This window comes from Sus scrofa, chromosome 13, assembly GCF_054392235.1.
Source record: "Sus scrofa isolate SSC_HxYL_T2T_F1_AM1 chromosome 13, Sscrofa_HxYL_maternal_Yorkshire_Landrace_v2.0, whole genome shotgun sequence".
NCBI classification, from domain to species: Eukaryota; Metazoa; Chordata; class Mammalia; order Artiodactyla; family Suidae; genus Sus; species Sus scrofa.
In genome coordinates, this window is record NC_139395.1 from 205,534,738 (window position 1) to 205,555,655 (window position 20,918).

Below are 20,918 nucleotides of genomic sequence, written 5' to 3' on the forward strand. Positions count from 1 at the left end.
ATCAGAGCTGCGGCTGCCGGCCTACACCATCGCCACAGCAACGGGATCCTTGACCCACTGAGCAGGGCCAGGGATTGAACCACATCCTCATGGATACTAGTTGGGTTCATTAACACTGAGCCACAATGGCTACTCCCAAAGTAGTTTTTATATTCCAAAAGTTGAGGGGAAAAAACCTTTTCTCCAAAATGTTTAGGCATCAGTTCAAATTTATGAAAAAAAAAATTTAAGTGCATTTCATTTGAGGGCATAAAGACAGGTTAAGAAAATAACCTAATAGTCTATGGTGTGAGATCTCGGAGAAAAATTACTAAAGTAGATCTCTTTTAAATTGCTATTCGGGGTAAACATGCCCTAAAGCCTTCATAGCTGGGAGAGTTCCTGGAACAAACATAAGTAACAAGTTCTTGAAGGTTTTCACAAATCCTTGAAAAAATGAATTCTTGAATATATTATTTCTTCATAAAGTAGATAGAAAATGAAACAAACTTCCCAATTCCCAAGGAAAAAATAAGCAGTAATTAAAAATCTATTATTAAACAGTGAGAACAGCAAAATTTATTTTTATGGCCCTCTGGAAATAATGGAAGTGTTTTTCAAGCTGTATATGCAGTAATATTTACCATAAGCCAGGCCCGCAGAACATTCCCAAATGAAAATGGTAGAAATTTTATCTGATGTTAAATCTTTAACATGAAGCTGGCACAGTAATATTCTTAAGTCCCCCTAGCAAAATCACGTTGTAGGCTTCCATCCTGTTTTACCTTAAAAAAAGAAACTTTATAGATTAGATCATCTTTCTAGTTTTGATCTAGGGTTAAAGAAAAAAAATTGCATATTGAATCATGTAATGACTGTAGGTGTCTGGGGGTGCTGAGCTGAAGGTGTAGATTCACAAAACAAAAATTGGGATTTAAGCACAGAATTTCCCAATTATTTGACATTTTTATTTTTTTTAATTTTTTTTTTTTTTGTCTTTTTGACATTTTTAATTTTGCCACAAAAAACTCCTTAATCTGCTTCCAGGAGTGAACCTCAAGGAGGCCTGAAATCTGGGTGGGCTTAGGGAATAGCCTGGAAAATTGACCTTTGCTTCTCAGGAAACATTTAGAAAGGTGTTGAGGGGGTTGCTTTACTGTTGGTTCATGCACCTGTTAAGCACATACAGTTATAGTCTGATTCTTTCCCACAATTCACTGGTGAGGATGATAGGCAAGAGGGCCTATATACCTCTGAGTGAACTCACAAGGAGCTTCTTCTCATCTGGTTGTATTTTCTCTCCTTGAGGCTGGACTTACACACAGCTGTGTATCTGACCTTTTTCCGCAATGGTTTTGGGAATTGAGAAACTAACTCCATGTAATGTCCGTATGAAACCAAGTTCGTACGTGCGTGTCTGTATCTTTTGTTATCAGGGGAGATGATTTTCCTATATCTCCTGACTTTTTTCTATCAGAGACATCATCATTTCATGGTGATGACAGCAATGCACTATCACTCAGAGTATTCAAGACATCAGAGCATTTTATTGGACATAGATCTGCTTTTCAAAGGGATAAGACTTAGCCTCTGAAATGCAGGAACGTTTGTAAATTTGTACTTTTAGGTCCACAGAGGAATTACTGTTAACATTTTCTATTAAGACTCTCCTCTTTTACTCTTTCTCCTGTGTATTTTTTGAATGACTTTGCACTCATTTGCTCACTGGGAAAATCCCAATTGCACTTTTGGGTCATGGCTGACTTCCATTGCATCAAACCCCTCCTGTCTTAGGAGAAGCCTTCTCTGACGCTTGTCTTCCACAGCGAAGTGCCAGAGCTGATTTGTACCAGCCCATGTGCACATCTCTTCCCAACTTTGTATTCATCAAAGCCAAATGGGCAGTGTATCAACTAAGGTGGGAGTGTTTGCAACTCTTGAAATTGACCATTACCACAAATCTGAATCCTCCTTTCCCTAAGCTGGTTGTGAAACATTTACCAACATACCCCGTTCCCAAATGATTTATATGTTCATATACAGTCTTATTTATTTATTTACTTATTTGTTTGCCACGCCTATGGCATGTGGAAGTTCCCAGGCCAGGGATTGTCAACCTGGACAACACCAGATCTTCAATCTCTTATGCTGCAGGAGAACTCCATTCTGATCTATTTATATGTTATGTTTTAGCACAAATATTAAAAAGGATCCATCTGAAAATACCTTTTCAGGCAACCCTTCTAGTCCTTAGAAGATTCCAGGTCCTGTTCAGTAGTTATTCAGTCCTTCACAAATCATGTCTAACTGCTTGCAATGGTGATTTGGAGAATCAGTAATCTGGAAGGTCAGCCCCTTCCGTGTTTCCCAAACGTTCTCACCTAAACCCTTTTTATTTTAATATACTTTCTGAGAGACCCTCTTAGGAATTTGTTGAAACATTTATTTGTTGACTCGTTCAATCTCTTGTTGAATCATCATTTTAGTATCCTGAAAGAAAATTTTTTATTATTGTTAAAGATTTCAGACATAAGACACCAGCAATATTACACTGACCACTTGAGCATCCACAGGCCAGCTTAAAGAAAAGTAGTTGAAGCTTCCTGTCTCTCTTCTCTCTTTAGTTTCTGCAGCAGTAAATCTTATTCTCTATATGGTGATTATCACTTTTACATATTTCTTGATAGATTTTCTGCTATGTGCTATTTTATTTTAAATATTTTTAAAAGTATCATAACATTCTTTATGCTCAATATTATATTTGTGAGAATTATCCACGTTGATACAAGAAGGCCATATTTAGTTATTTTCACTGCCAGAGTGTTCAATTTAAGGATATATCACAATGTATCCATTCTTCTACTGACAACACATTTATGCTGTTTTCACTTTTTAGTTTTATAAAAAAATGATGTTGTGAACATTTTTGTCAATGTGATGTCTCCTTCTGCACTTATCTGAGAGTTTCTTTAAAATATGTAAGTTGGCGTAGAATTAATGGATAATGGAGACTGCATCTTTACAACTTTCTTAAATATTGCCAAATTGCTCTCCAAAGTGATGATAATAATTTACATTCCATCTATCAGAATATATGAATTCTGGCTGCTCCATAGTCTCCTCTAAATGCGTTACTGTTAGACTTCAATTTTGGCTGTTATGATGGATAAGAAATTAACAAATTGGTCTTAAGTAAAAGCATATTAGATCTATATATTATTAAACACAGAATAGCAATAGAGTCAACAGTTGGAAAAACCAAATATACCTCAACAAGGGAATGGATATAAACATGCAATAAAGAGAGATTAAGTACAGCTATTGAAAAATATGAATAAATCATGAAATAATAATAGAAATCATCACACTGGATGGCGCTATTAATTGTAGGGAACCAGTTGGTTGATAAGGGTGCAATGTAATTTTCTGGGCTAATGGACATGTTCCATGTAGTTTAAACATAGGGTGTTGGTTCCACAAGTGTACATGTTTGTCAAGATTCATCACACTGTACATGTAAGATCTGTACACTTTATAGAATATAAATTACACATCATTTTAAAGGGTATTGGAATAAATAATTGTTTAGCGAACCAAGGAAAAAAGAACATTGACTATGAATATCCACAGACTTTTCCCCACTGCCACATTAAGAGAAAAAGTCCTTTATTGCTTGAGCAGTCTTCAGAGTTGCCTTTTTATTTTATTTTTATTTTAAATCTATAACCAAATCGGGACAACAGAAGCAACTGCAAAGATTTAGGAAGAAAGAATTAGGGAGTGTGGGTTGGAAATAGAAGGGAGATGGGGAGAAACTGCCTCGACACATTGTGATAGATATTGAAAGAGAGTCTCAGATAAAGAAATTTTTAACACATTTTGCTCAGAGTTAAAAATATAATCCCTCTTTAATGTTTTTGAGAAGCAGCGGTAAAAATTTAAATTGCCTTCCAATTTCTCTTGGATGCCGCCCTGGTGCTTCATCTAAATGCATTCTCTCTGCTGAGATAGGCCAGAAAGCAGTGTCTCCAGAGACACTCTTGTGTAACAGGTTAAATTTTAGTACACTTTTATGATGATTCTTAAGATCTATAAGACAAGTTTTAGCTTTTTTTTTAATGGTGACATTCACATTAATTTTAAATTAATTATACAGGAAAAATGTGCTTTGAAAATAAATAATAAATAAGAAGTCATTACATTTGAAACCAAATATATGTGGAATATTATGTACTATGGTATTGAAGACATATACAAGCAGCTTTTATTTTCTGCTGTTGGGAAATCTTGCTATTTGTAATTTTTTTTGTGTGTGTGATTTTGTGGGTTTTTTTTTTTTTTAGTTGAACAAATAAATAGGAGAGGCCACTTAAAGTTATTTCAATCAGGAAATAAGTGTCAGTATGCTCTGTGAGTTTAAGTAATCATTATTTCCAAAAAGGCAAGAGTCGAGTTAGAGATATTCCATTACTGTGCTTTGTCTTTTTAACATGGGCTTTTAAACTTGAAGAGACATTTTAAAATGTTAATTAAGACTTTTGATCTAGTAAAGATCATCCTGCAATGAAGTTTTAGATTTCCATCCTTTGTATGCCTTTAATTGTCTTCAATTAAATATTGTTGTTTCTTATGGTTCCTTGTTTTCATGAAAGGTCTAATATGAATATACATTATATAGGATATAACCAAAATTAAAAATAATAAAAATGAAATTCAACCTTCCCACCCCTCCAAACTACGATGGTGTCCCTTCAGGTCCAAATTGAGTCATAAATTGAGCGACACTCAGAGGCATAACATACCACTTCCCTGATGTCTCTCAGTTCACTCTGTGGTCCACTGTAGAGGGAAACCACATTTTTTTTTTTAATGAATTGATCAAAAATAGAGAAATGGAAACAATTGTCACAAATTTCTTGGAAGGCTCTGTCATACTGCTGGTCATTTACAAATCACAGGTTGTGAAATGTTGATCTAGTTTATGCTCTTGATCTCAGGCAAGATAAAATTAGCCCTGTATATAAACATATCCCCTACCCCAATTTCCCAAGATATACAATAGTATAATGTGCAAAGATCATGGCATAAGGGACATAATATAAATGAACATATTTACATATTTTCCAGTTCATCGATAAGCATGTTAAGGCATGTGTATAAGGTTAATCTGTGAATGAGACAATAAAATACATTTCTGGGTATTTTTCCAAAGGTGAAAGTAGGATATCGAAGAGATATTTGCCCTTCCCCATTTATTGCATCACTATTCACAATAGCCAAGAAGCAGAAACAGCCTAAATGTCCATTCAAGGAGGAATAGATAAACAAAATGTACACATATACAACAGAATATTATTTGGCCACCAAAAAAGAGAAAATCTTAGCATTTGTGCAACATAGTTGCCACAGGAGGACATTATGCTAGGTGAGATAAACCAGTCCCATAAAGATAAATACTATGTGGTTCCACTTATATGAGATCTCTAGAGTAGTTAAGCCATTGAAGTGGAGCGTAGGATGGTGGTTGCCAAGAGCTGTAGAGGGGAATGGAAAATGGGAAGTTGCTGTCCAATGAGTCATTCTGTAATAGGGAAGAACAAATCTGACTCCATATTCAATCTTTTTCTTTGGCTTTTAACATTGTGTTCTGTTGCCTGTGCTTAATCATGCTGGTCCTGCACCTTATAAAAAGAATGTTGCCTATAGCCTAAAATATACAAGATAGCCTATTCTCAAGGCTCTGACCTTTGAGTGCATTCACATAGAGATAAAAGCTACAGAACAGAGGATAACATTTGTCTTGTTGGAGGTTTACACGAGCATCATGGCCTGACCTGCTGTGGACAGGAGCAAGAACAAAGGAGTCCTACTCCAAGAAGTTTGCAATGACTAACCATAGCTATCCCTCCTCTTGACGTTAAAAGGGCTTTGCTGAAAACCCTTCGAGGAGTTCCATTTTTTTTGAGGGGCAGGGGCACAAGTCACCTGTCTCCTTGCAAGGCCTTGCGTAACCCTCTCTCTGCTCCAGACTCCAACATTTTAATATTATTTGGCCTCACTGTGCTTGGGGCATAAGAACTTGTGTTAGACAATAAAAAGTTAGATGAAAAAGTTCCAGAGATCTCTCTATAACAATGTTCAAAGAATTTACTGTACTCTGCTCTTTTCTTAAAACCTTGTCAGTATGGTAAATTTCATGCTATGTGTTTTTCACCACAATTAAAAAAGTGCTAAATTTAGGTAATATATTTGATTTTGTGTTCATTATTTATAGGCAGCTTCTATATGAGTTTTTGTAGGTATGAGGGAGCAAAACAACCCCTTAATAGCTGTTTTGGAGAGTTTTCATCTTTCTATCTTCATGAAGAGTTGGGATTTCAGGGCGAGTAGGGGTGTTATGGATAGGTACCCAGGAAGCTGGCTCTGAGGCTGGCTTTATTGTTCAGAAAGCTTCCATGGGGACGCCCTTGGAATCAGCCCTGTGGGAGAGAGAAGGACAGAATAGGGCAGAAAGAGAAGCGAGCTTCCATTGCAACCACACTCTGGTCTCCAGCATGTAGCTGGAGCTGGATGGCCTTTTAAAGTTGGCCCAAATGGGACTAAGGGGTTCAGGCCTCCATACTATTAAGTCTACCAGTCATCAGATGCCAGGAGGCCCCAGGAAATGGTTGTGATTTTGATCAACACAGCTCCCTTCCATGTAGGGTAACCACACAGAGGCCGTTAGGAAGGAGAACTTCAGTATGGCAGAAGCAGCACGTCAGTCCACAACGGGATCCGGGAGCCAAACCAGAGCGCCCACTAGAGACAGTTGAGAGAAGTAAAAACAGGCTATTTAGAAACGGGATGAGAAAGTGAGATGGGAAAAGAGGGAATTGGATGAATGGGAGGTAGGTAGTAATGTTGCCCTTTTCCAGAACATAAGAGATGGGATGGAACCTAGGACATCTCTGTGTTTGAAAAGAAAGTCTTCCTGAATGAGAGTTTATACACGTGTCCATTTTTAAAGCTGTAGGCTTAGTCTAAGATCTTTGCTTCACCTGAATATGATTCAATCTTCACATAAAACCCATGACTTTAATGTAACCCTGCCTTTAGACTCACAGTGAAATATTTTCTATTGTCATGATAATTATCTATACTTCTGATGCATGTGTTATTTGTACATCACAGGTTCTTAATGAAAAATTTTCTTTACCCTCTAATCTCCTCTTGAAGGTTATAATGGCAATTATATATCCTTCTGGCTCATACATAATACATGAATCCTGCAGAAGTAGGTTATTGAAGTATTCCACTTATCTTCTGCATCACCTTTTCAGCTGATGCGTAGTGAGTAGAGACTTAATATGCAGGCATTCTCTTCTGCTTTTATGCCCCAATTGCAAATCTAGGTTGCATGTACATAAAAGAGAGTTTTAGGGAGTTGGTTATTTTTTGTAATAAACAGTGAACTAGATTGGATTCTAGTCCTGCCTCTGCTGTTAACTATGTAGGATGTTGACCACATGGGTTTCTCTCCCTTGTTCTCATTTATTGTTTGTAAAGTGCGGTTTTGGATTGCACCATCTGTAATGACACTGCTCAATCCCCACTGCACTGTTGAATGAATTGCTCGAAGTCTTCTGTATACTCACAAATAGTCCTTGTTTTTCCAAGGAACATGAATCTTGCCTTATTTACCATAGCTTAACCTCCACAGATTATTTTGGTGCACAATTAAATTTCAAATATTACACTTTATCTTGGTTTCATAAATATAAATCCAGTTCTAATCTGCAGTAGGGTCAATTATGCACCTCAGTCAATTCATATGTTATAAAATATAATGGTTTCATGAGTTTCCATAATTGATGAAGAGTTCCTGGCAACCTTCCATGGTCATTGGGGGCAAGAAAAATTCAAACACCCTTTCAGGTCTGTTTCTCTGTTCCCCATCCTATGTCCCAAGTGAGAAGACAGTTCACATGTCCCCATGAAAATGAAGGGAGTGTCTCATATTTATGAGTGAATTGTCTGTCCTTAGACTTTCTTGTCTAGCTGGGCATCGGCTTTGTGTCTTCTGCTATACAGCCAGCTGCTCTGGTTATGCTGTGACCTGTGTTTTCTCTCCTGCTGCTGTCCAGGCATTGAGAAGCTTCTCTGCGGGCATCTCCTCCATTACATCTTGGAGGTGGGCATTCATTGGAGTCTTGAATTCTACCCATACCTCCAAATCATTTGCAAGCATTCCAAACACTGACCTTCTTTGGGATTCCTTTGCCTTCCTCGGGGATTTTTTGGAGAGTCTGGAGAGTTGGCCCATGTGTGAGCATTCCCTGCTTCCTTCTCTAGACCCATGTGAAAACCAGGAATTTCTGCCACACTGATCTGAAATCTGAGAGAAATCAGTTTGATGAGCTTTGTCTTCCTCCAGCTCTTTTGCCAATCAGATATTTCCAAGCAGGAAGGCATGTTGTCACATATGGCAAGTTTCCATGAAATTACCCTAGGACCTATTGGGGAAAAAAACCCTACTATTCTGGGATTCCTCAAGTTCTCTGGTTGTTTTTTGTTTGTTTGTTTGTTTTTAACCAAATTCATCCTTTGCATAATCCTAAATGTGAACATCTTTCCTTCAGTATGTTTTTTTACCTCCTCCTCCCTCAAGCCCCTCCTGGAGACCCAGAAAATCTCTCTCATTTCCCTCTTGTCTGGCAGGGACTTCTGTGTCAGTTCTGTCCTCTAACTTCCCAAAGGGGGATTCATTTTCTACCTTCCCTTAGGGAATGGTGATTATCAATAAGAAAGGTACTCTAGGTAGTTTTTTAAACAAATATGTCATTCCCTCTGCTGAAATATGTAGTTAAATCTCCTCAAAACTGAAAGACCAGTGGCTGTGTCTTATATTAAGGAGAAGGATAAGGGCTTCATTGCTCCCTTTAATTTTGATGGTAATGGATATTCCATTGGGAGTCCTGCTCTGACCTACTTACTGACTAACCCTCTGGGCTACTGGGCTTAAGTGTGGCACAGGGAAGCTTCTTCAGCAGGTCCTGCAGAGCAAGCAGCTCTGCCATTTGGAGGTTTTGAATCAGCAGAATCAATTTTGCTTGAGCTTTCTTTAGCTGATTTGATTGTTGTCCAGGAATCTGTGATTCCTCTCACAGATCCCAGTAGGAGAATTACCATGAGGCCTCTAAGGCAGCAAGTTTCAAACTCTGTGTTGTGACCCATTAGCGAGTTGTAAACTACACTTACCAGGTCTTGAGAAGAGTTTAAAAGATATGAAAGAGGATAGAATGGAAAGAAAAATGTCAGAGTACATTGCCTATAGCCAGGCAACATTTACTGAAGCTTATTTATTTATGTTTAAGATCTTCTGAGTGTGTTGTACTGGGTTACAAATTAAAATGCATTTCTTTCAAAGTCCTGAGGCTGCAATTTTTGAAAGCCACTTCAGTAGGATATTTGAGCAAAGTCATGCTTTGTTGGTCAAATAACTTGTTTCCTTTCAAGAAATGGCTCTGGATTTGGTACTGGGAACTGGAAGGTAGGGACTGGGTCTCTGATGGTAACATAGGAGGACCATTTTGCTCTTTATGAACTGGGTGTACTCTGACCCACCACTGCCTCATCAAATGGAAGTGGCATACATGGGATCAGGTACTACCTGATCCAGAGCACACAACTCAGTGATGGAAATTGGTTGTTCTTTCTCCCAGCATGCATAGTGCTTCACATCTGCCACCTGACCCACTACCCACAGCTAGACTCCCCTGGGGAGTTCCTTTTGATCTATTGGCTGAGGGAAAAAGAGAACAAAATCCTAATACATAAGTGGTTCCACAAAAAATTCTAAAATTGGCTCTAAGTAGACATGCAATATTACAACCCCACCAGGTACAACTCCCAAGGTCAGAATGGGAGAATGGAATTCTTTCCAGAGAAAGGAAAGTAGGCAGAGCTTTCCACTAGATTGTCTATTTTACCTGGAAGAAGTATCTAAAATATAGGCTAACATCCCCTTGGTTTTGTTGGTTGGTCTGGGAAAAAAAAAAAAATTGAATTAAAAGAAAGATGGAGGCAGTTCCCCTCATGACTCAGTGGTTAATGAATCCAACTACGAACCATGAGGTTGCGGGTTCGATCCCTAGCCTTACTTGGTGGTTTAAGGGTCCGGCGTTGCCGTGAACTGTGGTGCAGGTTGCAGACACGGCTCAGATCCCCCGTTGCTGTGACTCTGGCGTAGGCCAGCGACTACAGCTCCAATTAGACCCCTAGCCTGGGAACCTCTATATGCCACGGGAGCAGCCCTAGAAAAGGCAAAAGACAAAAAAAAAAAAAAAAAAAAAAAAAGGGGATGGAGAGAGGTATATGGAAATGCTTAGAGTACCAAGGTGTTTGTATTCCACGTTAATGGTCACGCCTATGGACTGAATGTTTATGCCCCCTCCCCAGATTCATAGGTTGAAGTCCTAATGTGATGGTATTTGGTGGTAAGGCCTTTGGGGGGTAATTAGAGAGTGAAGGTGGAGCTCTCATAATGAAAATAGTATCCTTATAAGAAGAGGAAGAAAGCTAGCCTCTCTCTGTTCTTCATCCTGATTACAGTTAGAGTTTACTTGGATAATCCAGAATAATCTCCCATGTCAAAATCTTAAACTTAATAGCATCTGCAAAATCCCTTTTTGCATATAAGATAACATTTATGCATGCTAGGTATTAGGACAGGGGTATCTTGGAGGGGCATTATTCAGCCTGCCATATTGGGTAATCTATCACTTGCATATGAAACCTTTCTAATGGATACTCCTTTCAATAGAGAACCATACTTGGGGCGGGGGTACCAACAATTTCCTAGCTCTAGGTTGATTACTTTGGGCTCTTTCCATCATAGAAGAAAGCAACTTATTCTCCTTGACTTAAGCTGTCATCCTGGATTTAGATTTTCTATTGCTTCTTCCCATGCCATAAACACCTTCATCCCTGCATTTACTGAATATCTAAAAGCTTCATCATAGTACCATATGCAACACTGTTTCTAACCAAAGAATTCATTTTATGGTTAAATATTTTTAAAATGTGTGGGTGGAGGTTCATGGGATTCAGTAGTCTTATCATGTACACTGTAAGATTGAAGCTTCTGATCTCCCAGAATAAAGAGAGAACCATTGTGACCTAGTTATATCCCAACTGGGAGACTAATTTTTGCAAGATACAGTGTGAACCAGAGGCTAATATGTTCTGCTGATTCTCCAAAGCTGGAATATATTGATTCTGAGAGGAGGTGGTAGAACTGAAAGTGATGATTCTCATATTTACAAAATGTATGCAAAATGTTACTTCTATCCCCAGGCTCGGGAATATTTTGGTTGGGAGATTTCATGAATGTTTTCATCATGAGACACAATAATTTCTTCAAATTGAGACTGGAATAAATGTTTTCATCATGAGACACAATAATTTCTTCAAATTGAGACTGGCCACTTCAGGCTTTATACCCAAAAAGAAGAAGAAGAAGAAGGAGAGAAGAGGGAGGAGGAGGAGGAGGATGGGAAAGAAGAAGGAGGAGGAGAAGGAGAAGAAGAAAAGAAATGGCAGTGTTTTGTTTCCTGGGGTGATTTATCCTATCAAAGAGAAATATAATTGGTATATGGACCTACATTTCTTTATTTGCTATGCAATGTGTGTTTACATATATTTAATGCACACTTCTCCCACCTTTGTGGTTAAACTGTAATTTAGGCTAAACATCAAGAAATATCAAAATAGAGTTGTGACAGAACTAGAGAAAAATTGCAACATCCTAAACATCCTTTAGATGATTGGGTTTGGTGCAAATAATAACTCTGACATACATTTACAGTTTTGGCTGATCAGTTTAAAGGAAAAATTTGTAGCAAAGCATGAATCGCTATTAGGCTGGAGATGTTCAATGAACATGGCCTTTTGAGTCTCCCCAGATCTTCATTGGAGAGCTGGTCGTGGTATTCTGTCTGACCACAGTGAGGTCTTGCCAGATTATAAGAAGCTGGGTCAGGGCTTGTCAAGCTGCTTATCCCCTCTCCAAGTCACATTTAAATAATTAAGTTAATGTGGATGCAAACCTGCATGAATTGAGCCACGTTGCTTGGCTCTAGCAACCAGGTTCCAGGTAAAATTTCTAACTATGCCTCTGGTGCCATCTGCTCCATCATCCACAAGTTGTATTGTGCTGGCCAGGCATTGCATATGTTCACTTTACATTTATATAACCACCAGTGTCTCCTGGACAAGACTGGGGAGGGACCATGTCTGGGCTATTGCACATTATGTGCTACACGTAGAGCCATATTTAGTATAGAAAACATTCTCAAAATACCCTGTTCCCTTTTTACAGAGATATCAGAACTACTTCATCACGAGAAGATTTCACCTAAATAGATTGAGTGGACTTCTGAGAGAATGTGGTGATTTTTCTGAGTGTATGCTACAGTTTAACTCTTTCATGATCATGTTAATTGACCACCAAGCAAACGTCTGCATGTTGAGGTGAATTCAGGGATTCTCAACATTTACCAGGCCATGAACAGCTTTGGCTGCCTGGTGTAGCCTATGAAGCCCTGCTTGGTATGTTTCTAAATTCAAAAAATAAAAATAAATACAATCATAAAGAAGATCAACCATATGGAAATGCAATTATCAAAATAATAAGCTTTCAATATTTTGAGATAGTAATACATGTCCTTTTTAGTAATGCGTAAAATAATATGTTCTAGCAGTGGGCTGATTGCTATCATTTGAAGTTAGTTTCAAGCATAAATTATATTTGAAACACTAATAGCCGTAATATAAGAAAATCTCAGTAATTTCTTGCGACATAAATATACGGATGGCTAAAATTATTGCGGTTTGTTACCCATACTCATAACTGAAAGAAATGATAATTTGTTTAGTTAGAAGTTAATAAAAATTAAAAAAAATTCCCATCCAAGTTCAATGATCTCTGCATTTTATGTACAAATCCCTTGGTTAAGGATTCCTAGATAAATTCTGAAGATTCTGATGGATATCCGAAGATAGTTCTTCCCAAAGGACTATCACCATAACAAAGATTAAATGTTTTATATCTTAATATCACTTAATATTGTGAATTTAAGTCACATGTATCCTTATATTTTTCATAGGTATGTATTTATCTGCTTATCTACACTGTTTCATCAAAAATACTTTCTATTTTTGGCTCTCCTAAGATTTTTCTGTTCCTGAACTTCCCCTTTGAAATTATATCCATCAACAATGGAGCTCTCTTTCTCTTCTCCTTCCTGTTTCTCACATCATCTCCAGTCTGAAAAAGGTTTTGTTTTGTTTTATTCTCCTTTTCATCTGTGGGGGAAAAAGAGTTAGACAATTATAGGGTGTACCTCCAGCAAAAGATTTTGATCCATAATTCATGTGCCGGTCAAACATAAGCATGACGTTTTCCTACTGATAATTTTTGCATAATCACATTGTTCATTGAGTATAACCTCAAGGTAAGTTTCATTTATAAAATTACATATTACGTAAATCGCTGTAGTCAGCCATTTGGAGAAAATTTGGAAATACTTTATAAGTTAGTAATTTCCACAATGATTCAAATACATTAAATTTGTTAGAAATCATATTCTGTTCAATATATCTTTACTTTCCCTGTCCTTTAGAATTAACCATTTGAAAGGAAAGAGGAGGCATGCATGAAGCCTTAAGAAACATAGAAGGACAATAATTATCAATGCCCCTAGATGGATACAGCTGCTGGAAGGTTTAAGAAAGAGTGAGGTTATTTGGGAAAATCTTTCAGAAAACATAAGATGTATACTGCTGTTCAAAGGAAGCTGGGGATGCAAAAGGCAAGCAGGATGAAAAAGGCTGTTTCAAGTGCTAATGGAATTCGGAGGGACACCAAGGTGGAGGAGGGAGAATTGTGTGCAAAAGACCCACAACAAACCAGGTTTGTACTGAAGATGCTTGAGGGTTAGAAAAATGATAGATATCAGAACAGATGGATAAGATGAAAAATATCAGCAGAGAAAAGTAAATGCAATATGAAGTTTCTTATTCACGGAAAATGTTTTAATTTGATTCCTTGCTAGAAAAGATTTTAAAAGTACTGGAGTTCCCCTCAAAGGAAACGAATTTGACTAGTATCCCATAAGCACACAGGTGTGATCCCTGGCCTCACTCAGTGGTTAAGGGTCTGGCGTTGCTGTGAACTGTGGTGTAGGTGGCAGACACGGCTCTAATCCAGTGTTGCTGTGGCTGTGGTGCAGGCTGCCAGCTACAGCTTGGATTTGACCCCTACCCTGGGAACCTCCATATGTACATGGAGGGTATAGCCCTAAAAACACACATACACAAAGTACTTAGAGGGTTTTAGCCCTAAAAAGACACATACACAAAGTACTTAGCAAACATGTATTAAAGTATAGGAAAAGTTAGAGTTATTAAGCTCACAGATTATTTGGGCACCATATGTCGGTAAAATTATGCTATAATGATGTAAGCAACAGACAGACTGCATTTATTCAATGGATACATTAAGATAAATAACATTCATTTGATTGCTTTTGATCCTTTAATAAAATATGTGTTGCCATATATATATTCTATATTCAAATGAGGGTCATACCACAATTAGAAGTTAATATGTTTGTTAACATATTTTTATAATCTTTATTAAACTAGTTATTCTTTACAAACTCAATTTACTCTAATGACTTTGTGTCTGTTTAGAATTTTTGGTCATTTGCCAACTTTGTACTATTTCATTAGAGTTAGCTATTTCTTGACATGAAGCGTTTTTCATCAATCAAATGCTCTTGTGGACAAGTAAATTTGACTTTTTTCTTTTGGAAAAGTAAACCTTAATCTAAAAGGCTACATTTTGAAGCTATACGATTGATATTATACATAATAAATTAGGGAGTTTCCATTATGGCTCAGTGGGTTATGAACCCAACTAGTATCCATGAGGATGCAGATTCGCTCCCTGGCCTTGCTCAGTGGGTTAAGGATCCAGCATTACCATATGCCTCAGGTGCGACCCTAAAAAGCAATAAATAAATAAATTATGTAAAAGGCAATTTTGTAGTTATTGCATAATTTCCTTCTAATGCCATTAGTTTTGTTATTATCAAGCAAAAAACAAACAAGCAAACCAAAAAAACCTCATTGTATAGGAGGGCCTGTTAAATTATGCTATGTATATATTAGAATTTCATGCTCTTTTCTGCATTTTTTTAATTATAATCAATACAAATTAATTTTAGCAATCTTTCATATAGTATGAATGTACTACATAATAATTACTTGTTTGACTTACAGCATAAAAATTTTTCATTATCATCACTCTGGTTTGCCTGGTGTGATTGGTTTAAAAACATCAGAAAACCTCTTACCTAATTATGCATTTAGTCAATGGACCATGAAAGCTCCGCAGAGACTCATTCTAGTTTATTGAGTAAATAGGTATTTATCCTTGATAGAGTTATTCTTGAGTGAAAGTGTTTTAGAATTTTCCCCCCAAAAATGTAAAGGCACTTATATAATTGTAATACAATTTAATGCTAAAATGTGGTTTAGCATTAAACCAAAGAGATGTTAACAAGGAATTGTAGTTTTTTAGGAATAAGACCTTAAGCAGCCTAGTAAATAAGAATATTGTCAATTGCCCCCTCCATTGCTTTTTCCACTATTATCTTTTATGAAGAAAAAAAAATGCATTCAAAAAGCAGCAATAACACAGATATGCTTTTATTAATGAAAATTATTAAAGCTATAATCATTCTTCTTCCAAACATAATCCTCAAAGGCAGGGGAAGAACAGAAAGAGACCAAATGTTACCCTAACCTGTTTAGTCACACAAATTGGATTTTATTTGACACTTAAAGGAGTTCCTTTGTTAGATTTACAAAGTCAGGTTTAAATAACTAGCTTCGAGGCTCTCAGAGTGAGTCAAATAATATGTTTCTAATTTCAGGAGTAGTTCCACTCAGATTTGTCCCAAATCCTCTAACACTCTATATTTCTATAAGAAATTCTGTTAAGAGTCTTATTCCACTTAAATATGGAACCATCTTTTTTGCCCATAAAGCTCCTTTTGAATGCAGTTGGTCCTATATGAGGGTAGAGGATAAATAGGATATGAAGAAAAAATGGTAATATGACTCTTGGCTTCTTCATTAAAAAATAAAATAAAATGCAGCATTTCTGGGCCTTGTGAAAATTATGTTGCTATGGAGACTGCCTTTATGAAACCCAATGGCACTGATGTTAGCAAAATTCTTCTGATTTTGACTGCCCATGAGTTAAGGCTCCTTCTCCTTCTCTAAACCTTCTAATTCTTTGTTGAATATGCATCTCTAGGGCAATGGAGTAAGGCATGTAAATCTGTAGAACGGTCATTTTTTTCCATAACAAAGTAAAAAATATGGGGATAAGACATTGACACTTTCAAGGAAAAGAAGGCAAAGTTACACTTTGTATGGAGAATATTCATAGCTTTTTCATGCTTGCTGTGCACATGGGATAAAAGGATAAAAAGCATAAGAAGTTTGAAAATTATTTTTCTGATTTTTATAGACTTTATGTGAAAGTACTGCATAAAAATATTCAGATGTTAATTTGATCTCTTCTGATTTACAAGAGATACAGCATACACTGAATTAACTTTCTCAGTAACATTATTTTCTTTAAATTTTACAACAATAACAGATGTCCTGTGATTTGCTTCCATAAACAAGCAGCACTTCTCTTTCTAAGTGTTCTGCAACCCAGGTTGTATCATTTAGGAAGATGAGGACAAAACCCAAAACCTAACCTACCAAATGAAACCTTTATCTTCAATGTAAAGACACTGATGGCCCCGCTGAGAAGGTGTAAAATATTTTTTCTTGCTTAGGAGTTTCCATATAGCATCCTACTTTAATTTATGGAATATTAGTTTTTAATATGTTGTCCCTTTTAAAGCCAGCAATTTGATTAATATGAAAATATCACTTTGAGCATTTTCTCCTCTGAGCATCTTGTATATGTCTTAGACCACTGACCCATTACTCTAAGGATTGGCTTCCTTATCTACCTCTCCTCCAGACTCTGAGATGCTGGTTGCTGGATCGGTGCTCTCTTTGTCCTGTCCCCAGCACACTTCACAGAGCCTGGAAATGGGGTAAGTAGGGAGAGGAACTCAATTTTTTTTTTTTCTTTCTTCTCTTCTCCTTTTTTTTACAGGGCCACTCCTGTGGCATACTGAAGTTCCTTCTAGGGGAACATCTAAGCTGTAGCAATGCCTTCTCTCCTTCCCTCCTCCTCCCTCTCCCTTCTTCCTCCCCTTCCCCCTTCCTCTCCCCCGCTCTCTCTCTCTCCCCCCTCCCCTTCCCCCTCTCTCTCCCTCCCCCCCCCCCTCCGTCTTCTCCCTTCCCTCCCTCCCTCTCCCTTTCCCTCTTCCTCTCACCCACACTCCAGATTGATGCTTAGGAAATCTCCAGCTACCCAAGCACGAAATCTGAGAGTCCTTTTAGCCCTAGTCTTCTCTCTTAGTCCACTCATCCAAGTCCTCCCTATTTAACTTCCTAAAGATTTCTAGAATTTTGCCCATACTCACCATCTCTTTGAGACTCTCATTGTCTCTCTCACCTGACCTTTTATGATAATTCCTTAATTGGTCTCCCATTTCCCAGGCTTGACCTTTTTGAAATCCATCTGCCCACCCAAAAAGCTACCCCCCAAAAAGCTTGACCTTCAAAAAAAATCATTTAAGGATGCTTGTTTTCTGCCCTGTCATATGAAGTCACTCTATTTGACCTGTCCCTTGCCCATCTCAAAAGTTTTATTTCCATAATCTATGCCTGAAATTTTACTCTTTGCACTCGGTAGCTAACTAAAAAGTTTATTTTTCTCAGACATATATGCTTAGCCTGTTTTCTCTTCCTGGAATGTCTTTCCCAGTTTAAAAAAAAAATCTGGCTTGTTCTTATTTAACCTTCGATATTCAGCTAAAGTATTACTTTCTTCCATTTATCACTTTGTTGGATTAAGTTTCCTTGCAGTTGGAAATTCCTATATCTTATCATTTATTATATTATATTACTGTCATGTTTACATGAATCATCCCTGCTAGATATTGAATTTGTTGACGGTCCAAACTATTTCTTGTTCACTAATCACAGTGCTCAATACATAGTAGGAGTTAAGTAAATGTTTCTAAATTGACCTAAGTTTAAAGAAGGAAAAATGGTTAATATTTATCATTGCATATTAGTATTTTGTAAAATCCCTAACAAAAAGGCTATCATTTGGGGGGCCTTGTAAAACTACTTGCCACCCTACTAGATGATACAGAAAAGAACTAACATTTTATCCCACCACAAACCTGGCAAAGGTAGTCATCTTTGTTTCTGTTTTAAAGCAGAGGACGGGGATGAGCTATAATATGATACGCCTAATTAGGGGCAATTTTGAAATTTACTCAGAGCTAAATTCTCAACAATATGGCCTCAAATAGGCTAAGAGTATCTTGTACTCAAGATTTTTAAACTGAGGTAGGCACACAGCTTCCAGGAGTTATGGGTGGGTGTGTGGTAATTGTGATGGTTCCTTCTTTATTTCTTTACCTAAAAAAGTTTGAAAATTAAAATGTATCTCCCCTCCTCCAGAGGTGAGTTTTCTGAAGTATTGCTGTGATGTGTAGAAAAGTGCTCAACAGGGATCATGCAAAACACCAAGCTAAATTGGCATGTGCTCCTGTGGTCATTTAAATAATTTCTACATGACTGATTATTCTCCCATGGAAGTCTGCTATTGTGACCTTGGATTAATGATCTTTGATGTTTTTTACAGCTCCATGCTAAAAATGTCTCTGGCAGTTTTAGAACCTGGAAACCTTCAGAAAGAAGACACGGTTCCAATTATCTTTCTCTTTCTATCTTAAAGAATTATTTTAACTTTTCATTGTTTCTCTATAGGATGATACATGATAGAAAGGAATAATCATTACTTTAAATGTAATGTACACTTTCAAAAAGTGTATTTTCATTGTGAAAAATAATTTTGTTTATTGGAAATAACAGACTTTTTCTATAGTGCATTTTCTTATCAATTTTGTATTTAGAGTTTCTGCAATTCAGCTACTGCATATAAAATTATGCAGAAATCATTATGGAAGCAAACGGAATGCTAATGACATGGAAGTAATTCAGATCATCTCCTGTTAACATTTTATCAGTAAGCATTCAGCTGAATACCAAATTTTGGGAAATGCTCTATGCTTAGGGACTTTGATTTTTAAAACTTCAATATAAAATTGAGAAGTAGAATGTATGCCTGTGGAAATTTCCTTTTCACCTCAGTCTTAGAGGTAAATCGTCAGTACAATAAATTTGCTGGGTAACAATCCGTGTGTTCATGCTGCTCAGAAGTGGTGAGATAAAATCAGAAGGCTTTATCTTACAAAATCCTAACTTGGAAATAATGATTATTAACTTTAGAAGGGTGTGATTACATTTTGACAATTATGTTTGATAGGTAAGTTGTGGTTGATGTGTTTTTAATTGCTGTCTTACATTACATTAGCGTGTGAACATATCCCAGCTTCTTTCTTTCTTTATCTGCTGGTGAACTATTCAGGTTTTGTTTTGCTTTTGTTTGCCTGCTAGAAACAGTAAGGTAATGAACAACCTCATAATCTTTATGCATTAAGTGTCACAGTTTCTCAAGGTCATTTACCTTGAAGTAGAATTTCTAGACCATAGGGCAGGATATATGCACGTTTAATAGCAGAAGATATTGCCAAGATATTTTTCAAGTTGCCTGAGACTCTTTGCCCTCCCATCAACAGCCTACAACAGTTCGAGATGTTCCACAGTCTTGCTTGGTCTGTAATGATTAGATATTTCTTTTTCTTTTCTTAAACATTTTAAAAATGAGGTATACTCGACATACATTGTATTAATTTCAGGCATACAACATAATGATTCAATAGTTGTACACATTGCAAAATGGTCACCGTAACAAGTCTACTTAACATTCGTCATCATACATAGTTACAAATTTTTTTTTTCTCTTTTTTTAGGGCTGCACCTGTGGTATATGGAAGTCCCCAGCTAGGGGTCCAATCAGAGCTACAGCTGCCAGCCTACGCCACAGCCACAGCAATGCCAGATCCGAGCTGTATCTGCAAACTACACCACAGTGCAGGGCAATGCTGGATCCTTAAGCCACCGAGCAAGGCCAAGGATTGAACCTGCATCCTCATGGATCCTAGTAGGTTTGCTAACTGCTGAGCCATGACATGAATGACGTGAGTTTTTTTTTTTTTTATGATGAGAATTTTTAATATCTACTCTCAGCAATTTTCGAGTATGCAGTACAGTATTATTAACTTTAGTCACTATGCTGCACATAAGATTTCTATAATATTTATTTTATAACTGGAAATTTGAAACTTTGATTCCCTTTTGCCAGTTTCACCCATACCCTTTCCCCAGTCTCTAGCAACCCCCAGTTGGAGCTTTTTAAAATATTTTTTTCGATTCTACATGGAGGTGAGAACATATGTTATTCGTATTCATTGCTTTTCTCTTTTCAAGTCTGCTTATCTGATCAGGTTAAATGTCATCTCAATGTTGCTCAGATTTTTTTCTCAGTTTTATAAAATTAAGCATATTTCCACACACATACTTTGGAATTTTCTTTCCATACCCACAGGCTATTTTTCTGCTGAGTCGTGTACTTCTGTTATGGATTTTTCTATTTTTTGACACATTCTGCATTTAAATATTTTTATCAATTATATGCATTGAAAATATCGTCTGTGTGCCAGGGGCTTGCAGTTTTTCTTTTTAAATGGTATCTTTTGGTATATAGAAGGTTTGATTTTTAATGCAGTCTTATTTATCCCATTATGGTTCATAATTTGTCTTTTTTTAAGTAAAAAAAA